Consider the following 11,689-nt stretch of genomic DNA (forward strand, 5'->3'; position numbering starts at 1 on the left):
TTTTAGTGGCTGGATCTGGTTTTATCACATTCTGTATTGGACGTTGAAAATGAGCTTTTCTCAGCCAGCAGAGGTCAAAATAAGCAGTAATGCAAACTCAGTCAGAGACATAGATTTTCACTTGCAACTTGCTTTAACATGTTTAACAGTGCATGAAATTTTGTCTAAAACAAAAAGAATGATGCATTTTAGTGGCTGGATCTGGTTTTATCACATTCTGTATTGGACGTTGAAAATGAGCTTTTCTCAGCCAGCAAAGGTCAAAATAAGCAGTAATGCAAACTCAGTCAGAGACATAGATTTTCACTTGCAACTTTCTTAAACATATTTCACAGTGCAAGAAATGTTGTCTAAAACAAAAAGAAAATGCTTTTAAGTGGCTGGATCTGTTTTTATCACTTTCTGAATTGAACGTTGAAAATGAGCTTTTCTCAGCCAGCAGAGTTCAAAATAAGCAGTAATGCAAACTCAGTCAGAGACATAGATTTTCACTTGCAACTTGCTTTGACATGTTTAACAGTGCATGAAATGTTGTCTACAACAAAAAGAATGATGCATGTTAGTTGCTGGATCTGGTTTTATCACATTCTGTATTAGACGTTGAAAATGAGCTTTTCTCAGCCAGCAGAGGTCAAAATAAGCAGTAATGCAAACTCAGTCAGAGACATAGATTTTCACTTGCAACTTGCTTTAACATGTTTAACAGTGAATGAAATGTTGTCTAAAACAAAAAGAATGATGCATTTTAGTGGTAGGATCTGGTTTTATCACATTCTGTATTGGACGTTGAAAATGAACTTTTCTCAGCCAGCAGAGGTCAAAATAAGCAGTAATGCAAACTCAGTCAGAGACATAGATTTTCACTTGCAACTTTCTTAAACATATTTAACTGTGCAAGAAATGTTGTCTAAAACAAAAAGAAAATGCTTTTAAGTGGCTGGATCTGTTTTTATCACTTTCTGAATTGAACGTTGAAAATGAGCTTTTCTCAGCCAGCAGAGGTCAAAATAAGCAGTAATGCAAACTCAGTCAGAGACATAGATTTTTACTTGCAACTTGCTTTAACATATTTAACAGTGCATGAAATGTTGTCTAAAACAAAAAGAATGATGCATTTTAGTGGCTGGATCTGGATTTATCACATTCTGTATTGGACGTTGAAAATGAGCTTTTCTCAGCCAGCAGAGGTCAAAATAAGCAGTAATGCAAACTCAGTCAGAGACATAGATTTTCACTTGCAACTTGCTTTAACATGTTTAACAGTGCATGAAATGTTGTCTAAAACAAAAAGAATGATGCATTTTAGTGGCTGGATCTGGTTTTATCACATTCTGTATTGGACGTTGAAAATGAGCTTTTCTCAGCCAGCAGAGGTCAAAATAAGCAGTAATGCAAACTCAGTCAGAGACATAGATTTTCACTTGCAACTTTCTTAAACATATTTAACAGTGCATAAAATGTTGTCTAAAACAAAAAGAAAATGCTTTTTAGTGGCTGGATCTGGTGTTATCCATTTCTGAATTGAACATTGAAAATGAGCTTTTCTCAGCCAGCAGAGGTCAAAATAAGCAGTAATGCAAACTCAGTCAGAGACATAGATTTTCCCTTGCAACTTGCTTTAACATGTTTAACAGTGCATGAAATGTTGTCTAAAACAAACAGAATGATGCATTTTTGTGGCTGGATCTGTTTTTATCACATTCTGTATTGGACGTTGAAAATGAGCTTTTCTCAGCCAGCAGACGTCAAAATAAGCAGTAATGCAAACTCAGTCAGAGACATAGATTTTCACTTGCAACTTTCTTAAACATATTTAACAGTGCATAAAATGTCGTCTAAAACAAAAAGAAAATGCTTTTTAGTGGCTGGATCTGGTTTTATCCCTTTCTGAATTGAACATTGAAAATGAGCTTTTCTCAGCCAGCAGAGGTCAAAATAAGCAGTAGTGCAAACTCAGTCAGAGACATAGATTTTCACTTGCAACTTTCCTAAACATATTTAACAGTGTAAGAAATGTTGTCTAAAACAAAAAGAAAATGCTTTTAAGTGGCTGGATCTGTTGTTATCACTTTCCGAATTGAACGATGAAAATGAGCTTTTCTCAGCCAGCTGAGGTCAAAATAAGCAGTAATGCAAACTCAGTCAGAGACATAGATTTTCACTTGCAACTTGCTTTGACATGTTTAACAGTGCATGAAATGTTGTCTAAAACAAAAAGAATGATGCATTTTAGTGGCTGGATCTGGTTTTATCACATTCTGTATTGGACGTTGAAAATGAGCTTTTCTCAGCCAGCAGAGGTCAAAATAAGCAGTAATGCAAACTCAGTCAGAGACATAGATTTTCACTTGCAACTTGCTTTAACATGTTTAACAGTGCATGAAATTTTGTCTAAAACAAAAAGAATGATGCATTTTAGTGGCTGGATCTGGTTTTATCACATTCTGTATTGGACGTTGAAAATGAGCTTTTCTCAGCCAGCAGAGGTCAAAATAAGCAGTAATGCAAACTCAGTCAGAGACATAGATTTTCACTTGCAACTTTCTTAAACATATTTCACAGTGCAAGAAATGTTGTCTAAAACAAAAAGAAAATGCTTTTAAGTGGCTGGATCTGTTTTTATCACTTTCTGAATTGGACGTTGAAAATGAGCTTATCTCAGCCAGCAGAGAGGTCAAATCACAGTAATGCAAACTCTGTCAGAGACATAGATTTTCACTTACAACTTGCTTTAACATGTTTAACAGTGCATGAATTGTTGTCTAAAACAAAAAAGAATGATGCATTTTATGGCTGGATCTGTTTTTATCACTTTCTGAATAGGACGTTGAAAATGAGCTTTGCTCAGCCAGCAGAGAGGTCAAATCACAGTAATGCAAACTCAGTCAGAGACATAGATTTTCACTTGCAACTTGCTTTAACATGTTTAACAGTGCATGAATTGTTGTCTAAAACAAAAAAGAATGATGCATTTTATGGCTGGATCTGTTTTTATCACATTCTGTATTGGACGTTGAAAATGAGCTTTTCTCAGCCAGCAGAGGTCAAAATAAGCAGTAATGCAAACTCAGTCAGAGACATAGATTTTCACTTGCAACTTGCTTTAACATGTTTAACAGTGCATGAAATTTTGTCTAAAACAAAAAGAATGATGCATTTTAGTGGCTGGATCCAGTTTTATCACATTCTGTATTGGACGTTGAAAATGAGCTTTTCTCAGCCAGCAGAGGTCAAAATAAGCAGTAATGCAAACTCAGTCAGAGACATAGATTTTCACTTGCAACTTGCTTTAACATGTTTAACAGTGCATGAAATGTTGTCTAAAACAAAAATAATGATGCATTTTAGTGGCTGGATCTGGATTTATCACATTCTGTATTGGACGTTGAAAATGAGCTTTTCTCAGCCAGCAGAGGTCAAAATAAGCAGTAATGCAAACTCAGTCAGAGACATAGATTTTCACTTGCAACTTGCTTTAACATGTTTAACAGTGCATGAAATGTTGTCTAAAACAAACAGAATGATGCATTTTTGTGGCTGGATCTGTTTTTATCACATTCTGTATTGGACGTTGAAAATGAGCTTTTCTCAGCCAGCAGACGTCAAAATAAGCAGTAATGCAAACTCAGTCAGAGACATAGATTTTCACTTGCAACTTTCTTAAACATATTTAACAGTGCATAAAATGTTGTCTAAAACAAAAAGAAAATGCTTTTTAGTGGCTGGATCTGGTTTTATCCCTTTCTGAATTGAACATTGAAAATGAGCTTTTCTCAGCCAGCAGAGGTCAAAATAAGCAGTAATGCAAACTCAGTAAGAGACATAGATTTTCACATGCAACTTTCCTAAACATATTTAACAGTGTAAGAAATGTTGTCTAAAACAAAAAGAAAATGCTTTTAAGTGGCTGGATCTGTTGTTATCACTTTCCGAATTGAACGTTGAAAATGAGCTTTTCTCAGCCAGCTGAGGTCAAAATAAGCAGTAATGCAAACTCAGTCAGAGACATAGATTTTCACTTGCAACTTGCTTTGACATGTTTAACAGTGTATGAAATGTTGTCTAAAACAAAAAGAATGATGCATTTTAGTGGCTGGATCTGATTTTATCACATTCTGTATTGGACGTTGAAAATGAACTTTTCTCAGCCAGCAGAGGTCAAAATAAGCAGTAATGCAAACTCAGTCAGAGACATAGATTTTCACTTGCAACTTGCTTTAACATGTTTAACAGTGCATGAAATTTTGTCTAAAACAAAAAGAATGATGCATTTTAGTGGCTGGATCTGGTTTTATCACATTCTGTATTGGACGTTGAAAATGAGCTTTTCTCAGCCAGCAAAGGTCAAAATAAGCAGTAATGCAAACTCAGTCAGAGACATAGATTTTCACTTGCAACTTTCTTAAACATATTTCACAGTGCAAGAAATGTTGTCTAAAACAAAAAGAAAATGCTTTTAAGTGGCTGGATCTGTTTTTATCACTTTCTGAATTGAACGTTGAAAATGAGCTTTTCTCAGCCAGCAGAGTTCAAAATAAGCAGTAATGCAAACTCAGTCAGAGACATAGATTTTCACTTGCAACTTGCTTTGACATGTTTAACAGTGCATGAAATGTTGTCTACAACAAAAAGAATGATGCATTTTAGTTGCTGGATCTGGTTTTATCACATTCTGTATTGGACGTTGAAAATGAGCTTTTCTCAGCCAGCAGAGGTCAAAATAAGCAGTAATGCAAACTCAGTCAGAGACATAGATTTTCACTTGCAACTTGCTTTAACATGTTTAACAGTGAATGAAATGTTGTCTAAAACAAAAAGAATGATGCATTTTAGTGGTAGGATCTGGTTTTATCACATTCTGTATTGGACGTTGAAAATGAACTTTTCTCAGCCAGCAGAGGTCAAAATAAGCAGTAATGCAAACTCAGTCAGAGACATAGATTTTCACTTGCAACTTTCTTAAACATATTTAACTGTGCAAGAAATGTTGTCTAAAACAAAAAGAAAATGCTTTTAAGTGGCTGGATCTGTTTTTATCACTTTCTGAATTGAACGTTGAAAATGAGCTTTTCTCAGCCAGCAGAGGTCAAAATAAGCAGTAATGCAAACTCAGTCAGAGACATAGATTTTCACTTGCAACTTTCTTAAACATATTTAACAGTGCATAAAATGTTGTCTAAAACAAAAAGAAAATGCTTTTTAGTGGCTGGATCTGGTGTTATCCATTTCTGAATTGAACATTGAAAATGAGCTTTTCTCAGCCAGCAGAGGTCAAAATAAGCAGTAATGCAAACTCAGTCAGAGACATAGATTTTCCCTTGCAACTTGCTTTAACATGTTTAACAGTGCATGAAATGTTGTCTAAAACAAAAAGAATGATGCATTTTAGTGGCTGGATCTGGTTTTATGACATTTTGTATTGGACGTTTAAAATTAGCTTTTCTCAGCCAGCAGAGGTCAAAATAAGCAGTAATGCAAACTCAGTCAGAGACATAGATTTTCACTTGCAACTTGCTTTAACATGTTTAACAGTGCATGAAATGTTGTCTAAAACAAACAGAATGATGCATTTTTGTGGCTGGATCTGTTTTTATCACATTCTGTATTGGACGTTGAAAATGAGCTTTTCTCAGCCAGCAGACGTCAAAATAAGCAGTAATGCAAACTCAGTCAGAGACATAGATTTTCACTTGCAACTTTCTTAAACATATTTAACAGTGCATAAAATGTCGTCTAAAACAAAAAGAAAATGCTTTTTAGTGGCTGGATCTGGTTTTATCCCTTTCTGAATTGAACATTGAAAATGAGCTTTTCTCAGCCAGCAGAGGTCAAAATAAGCAGTAGTGCAAACTCAGTCAGAGACATAGATTTTCACTTGCAACTTTCCTAAACATATTTAACAGTGTAAGAAATGTTGTCTAAAACAAAAAGAAAATGCTTTTAAGTGGCTGGATCTGTTGTTATCACTTTCCGAATTGAACGTTGAAAATGAGCTTTTCTCAGCCAGCTGAGGTCAAAATAAGCAGTAATGCAAACTCAGTCAGAGACATAGATTTTCACTTGCAACTTGCTTTGACATGTTTAACAGTGCATGAAATGTTGTCTAAAACAAAAAGAATGATGCATTTTAGTGGCTGGATCTGGTTTTATCACATTCTGTATTGGACGTTGAAAATGAGCTTTTCTCAGCCAGCAGAGGTCAAAATAAGCAGTAATGCAAACTCAGTCAGAGACATAGATTTTCACTTGCAACTTGCTTTAACATGTTTAACAGTGCATGAAATTTTGTCTAAAACAAAAAGAATGATGCATTTTAGTGGCTGGATCTGGTTTTATCACATTCTGTATTGGACGTTGAAAATGAGCTTTTCTCAGCCAGCAGAGGTCAAAATAAGCAGTAATGCAAACTCAGTCAGAGACATAGATTTTCACTTGCAACTTTCTTAAACATATTTCACAGTGCAAGAAATGTTGTCTAAAACAAAAAGAAAATGCTTTTAAGTGGCTGGATCTGTTTTTATCACTTTCTGAATTGAACGTTGAAAATGAGCTTTTCTCAGCCAGCAGAGTTCAAAATAAGCAGTAATGCAAACTCAGTCAGAGACATAGATTTTCACTTGCAACTTGCTTTGACATGTTTAACAGTGCATGAAATGTTGTCTACAACAAAAAGAATGATGCATTTTAGTTGCTGGATCTGGTTTTATCACATTCTGTATTGGACGTTGAAAATGAGCTTTTCTCAGCCAGCAGAGGTCAAAATAAGCAGTAATGCAAACTCAGTCAGAGACATAGATTTTCACTTGCAACTTGCTTTAACATGTTTAACAGTGAATGAAATGTTGTCTAAAACAAAAAGAATGATGCATTTTAGTGGTAGGATCTGGTTTTATCACATTCTGTATTGGACGTTGAAAATGAACTTTTCTCAGCCAGCAGAGGTCAAAATAAGCAGTAATGCAAACTCAGTCAGAGATAGATTTTCACTTGCAACTTTCTTAAACATATTTAACTGTGCAAGAAATGTTGTCTAAAACAAAAAGAAAATGCTTTTAAGTGGCTGGATCTGTTTTTATCACTTTCTGAATTGAACGTTGAAAATGAGCTTTTCTCAGCCAGCAGAGGTCAAAATAAGCAGTAATGCAAACTCAGTCAGAGACATAGATTTTTACTTGCAACTTGCTTTAACATGTTTAACAGTGCATGAAATGTTGTCTAAAACAAAAAGAATGATGCATTTTAGTGGCTGGATCTGGATTTATCACATTCTGTATTGGACGTTGAAAATGAGCTTTTCTCAGCCAGCAGAGGTCAAAATAAGCAGTAATGCAAACTCAGTCAGAGACATAGATTTTCACTTGCAACTTGCTTTAACATGTTTAACAGTGCATGAAATGTTGTCTAAAACAAAAAGAATGATGCATTTTAGTGGCTGGATCTGGTTTTATCACATTCTGTATTGGACGTTGAAAATGAGCTTTTCTCAGCCAGCAGAGGTCAAAATAAGCAGTAATGCAAACTCAGTCAGAGACATAGATTTTCACTTGCAACTTTCTTAAACATATTTAACAGTGCATAAAATGTTGTCTAAAACAAAAAGAAAATGCTTTTTAGTGGCTGGATCTGGTGTTATCCCTTTCTGAATTGAACATTGAAAATGAGCTTTTCTCAGCCAGCAGAGGTCAAAATAAGCAGTAATGCAAACTCAGTCAGAGACATAGATTTTCCCTTGCAACTTGCTTTAACATGTTTAACAGTGCATGAAATGTTGTCTAAAACAAAAAGAATGATGCATTTTAGTGGCTGGATCTGGTTTTATCACATTCTGTATTGGACGTTGAAAATGAGCTTTTCTCAGCCAGCAGAGGTCAAAATAAGCAGTAATGCAAACTCAGTCAGAGACATAGATTTTCCCTTGCAACTTGCTTTAACATGTTTAACAGTGCATGAAATGTTGTCTAAAACAAAAAGAATGATGCATTTTAGTGGCTGGTTCTGGTTTTATCACATTCTGTATTGGACGTTGAAAATTAGCTTTTCTCAGCCAGCAGAGGTCAAAATAAGCAGTAATGCAAACTCAGTCAGAGACATAGATTTTCACTTGCAACTTGCTTTGACATGTTTAACAGTGCATGAAATGTTGTCTAAAACAAAAAGAATGATGCATTTTAGTGGCTGGATCTGGATTTATCACATTCTGTATTGGACGTTGAAAATGAGCTTTGCTCAACCAGCAGAGAGGTCAAATAACAGTAATGCAAACTCAGTCAGAGACATAGATTTTCACTTGCAACTTGCTTTAACATGTTTAACAGTGCATGAATTGTTGTCTAAAACAAAAAAGAATGATGCATTTTATGGCTGGATCTGTTTTTATCACTTTCTGAATTGGACGTTGAAAATGAGCTTATCTCAGCCAGCAGAGAGGTCAAATCACAGTAATGCAAACTCAGTCAGAAACATAGATTTTCACTTGCAACTTGCTTTAACATGTTTAACAGTGCATGAAATGTTGTCTAAAACAAAAAAGAATGATGCATTTTATGGCTGGATCTGTTTTTATCACTTTCTGAATAGGACGTTGAAAATGAGCTTTGCTCAGCCAGCAGAGAGGTCAAATCACAGTAATGCAAACTCAGTCAGAGACATAGATTTTCACTTGCAACTTGCTTTAACATGTTTAACAGTGCATGAATTGTTGTCTAAAACAAAAAAGAATGATGCATTTTATGGCTGGATCTGTTTTTATCACTTTCTGAATTGGACGTTGAAAATGAGCTTATCTCAGCCAGCAGAGAGGTCAAATCACAGTAATGCAAACTCTGTCAGAGACATAGATTTTCACTTACAACTTGCTTTAACATGTTTAACAGTGCATGAATTGTTGTCTAAAACAAAAAAGAATGATGCATTTTATGGCTGGATCTGTTTTTATCACTTTCTGAATAGGACGTTGAAAATGAGCTTTGCTCAGCCAGCAGAGAGGTCAAATCACAGTAATGCAAACTCAGTCAGAGACATAGATTTTCACTTGCAACTTGCTTTAACATGTTTAACAGTGCATGAATTGTTGTCTAAAACAAAAAAGAATGATGCATTTTATGGCTGGATCTGTTTTTATCACATTCTGTATTGGACGTTGAAAATGAGCTTTTCTCAGCCAGCAGAGGTCAAAATAAGCAGTAATGCAAACTCAGTCAGAGACATAGATTTTCACTTGCAACTTGCTTTAACATGTTTAACAGTGCATGAAATTTTGTCTAAAACAAAAAGAATGATGCATTTTAGTGGCTGGATCCAGTTTTATCAAATTCTGTATTGGACGTTGAAAATGAGCTTTTCTCAGCCAGCAGAGGTCAAAATAAGCAGTAATGCAAACTCAGTCAGAGACATAGATTTTCACTTGGAACTTGCTTAATCAAGTTTAACAGTGCATGAATTGTTGTCTAAAACAAAAAGAATTATGCATTTTAGTGGTTGGATCTGGTTTTATCACATTCTGTATTGGACGTTAAAAATGAGCTTTTCTCAGCCAGCAGAGGTCAAAATAAGCAGTATTGCAAACTCAGTCAGAGACATAGATTTTCCCTTGCAACTTGCTTTAACATGTTTAACAGTGCATGAATTGTTGTCTAAAACAAAAAGAATGATGCATTTTAGTGGCTGGATCTGGTTTTATCACATTCTGTATTGGACGTTGAAAATTAGCTTTTCTCAGCCAGCAGAGGTCAAAATAGGCAGTAATGCAAACTCAATCAGAGACATAGATTTTCACTTGCAACTTTCTTAAACATATTTAACAGTGCATGAAATGTTGTCTAAAACAAAAAGAAAATGCTTTTAGTGGGTGGATCTGTTTTTATCACTTTCTGAATTGAGCGTTGAAAATGAGCTTTTCTCAGCCAGCAGAGGTCAAAATAAGCAGTAAAGGGCAAACACAGTCAGAGACATAGATTTTCACTTGCAACTTGCTTAAACATGTTTAACAGTGCATAAAATGTTGTCTAAAACAAAAAGAATGATGCATTTTAGTGGCAGGATCTGGTTTTATCACATTCTGTATTGGACGTTGAAAATGAACTTTTCTCAGCCAGCAGAGGTCAAAATAAGCAGTAATGCAAACTCAGTCAGAGACATAGATTTTCACTTGCAACTTGCTTAATCAAGTTTAACAGTGCATGAAATGTTGTCTAAAACAAAAAGAATGATGCATTTTAGTGGCTGGATCTGGTTTTATCACATTCTGTATTGGATGTTGAAAATGAGCTTTTCTCAGCCAGCAGAGGTAAAAATAAGCAGTAATGCAAACTCAGTCAGAGACATAGATTTTCCCTTGCGACTTGCTTTAACATGTTTAACAGTGCATGAAAAGTTGTCTAAAACAAAAAGAATAATGCATTTTAGTGGCTGGATCTGGTTTTATCACATTCGGTATTGGACGCGGAAAATGAGCTTTTCTCAGCCAGCAGAGGTCAAAATAAGCAGTAATGCAAACTCAGTCAGAGACATAGATTTTCACTTGCAACTTTCTTAAACATATTTAACAGTGCATAAAATGTTGTCTAAAACAAAAAGAAAATGCTTTTTAGTGGCTGGATCTGGTTTTATCACTTTCTGAATTGAACGTTGAAAATGAGCTTTTCTCAGCTAGCAGAGGTCAAAATAAGCAGTAATGCAAACTCAGTCAGAGACATAGATTTTCCCTTGCAACTTGCTTTGACATGTTTAACAGTGCAAGAAATGTTGTCTACAACAAAATGAATGATGCATTTTAGTTGCTGGATCTGGTTTTATCACATTCTGTATTGGACGTTGAAAATGAGCTTTTCTCAGCCAGCAGAGGTCAAAATAAGCAGTAATGCAAACTCAGTCAAAGACATAGATTTTCACTTGCAACTTGCTTTAACATGTTTAACAGTGCATGAAATTTTGTCTAAAACAAAAAGAATGATGCATTTTAGTGGCAGGATCTGGTTTTATCACATTCTGTATTGGACGTTGAAAATGAACTTTTCTCAGCCAGCAGAGGTCAAAATAAGCAGTAATGCAAACTCAGTCAGAGACATAGATTTTCACTTGCAACTTGCTTAATCAAGTTTAACAGTGCATGAAATGTTGTCTAAAACAAAAAGAATGATGCATTTTAGTGGCTGGATCTGGTTTTATCACATTCTGTATTGGACGTTGAAAATGAGCTTTTCTCAGCCAGCAGAGGTAAAAATAAGCAGTAATGCAAACTCAGTCAGAGACATATATTTTCCCTTGCAACTTGCTTTAACATGTTTAACAGTGCATGAAATGTTGTCTAAAACAAAAAGAATAATGCATTTTAGTGGCTGGATCTGGTTTTATCACATTCTGTATTGGACGTTGAAAATGAGCTTTTCTCAGCCAGCAGAGGTCAAAATAAGCAGTAATGCAAACTCAGTCAGAGACATAGATTTTCACTTGCAACTTTCTTAAACAAATTTAACAGTGCATAAATGTTGTCTAAAACAAAAAGAAAATGCTTTTTAGTGGCTGGATCTGTTTTTATCACTTTCTGAATTGAACATTGAAAATGAGCTTTTCTCAGCCAGCAGAGGTCAAAATAGGCAGTAATGCAAACTCAGTCAGAGACATAGATTTTCACTTGCAACTTGCTTTGACATGTTTAACAGTGCATGAAATGTTGTCTAAAACAAAAAGA

General features: G+C 35.1%; 1 long non-coding RNA gene across 1 annotated transcript; it reads left to right on the forward strand.

The window, feature by feature from the left end:
* Positions 1–3,162: 3,162 nt before the first annotated feature.
* Positions 3,163–11,307, forward strand: LOC147838558 (uncharacterized). Its single transcript, XR_015522203.1, has 4 exons — positions 3,163–3,490; positions 7,944–9,924; positions 10,114–10,546; positions 10,919–11,307. It is a non-coding gene; the product is annotated as an uncharacterized LOC147838558 (long non-coding RNA).
* Positions 11,308–11,689: the final 382 nt, after the last annotated feature.

Source organism: Danio rerio, chromosome 22 (genome assembly GCF_052040795.2).
Source record: "Danio rerio strain M-AB ecotype USA chromosome 22, GRCz13ab, whole genome shotgun sequence".
NCBI classification, from domain to species: domain Eukaryota; kingdom Metazoa; phylum Chordata; class Actinopteri; order Cypriniformes; family Danionidae; genus Danio; species Danio rerio.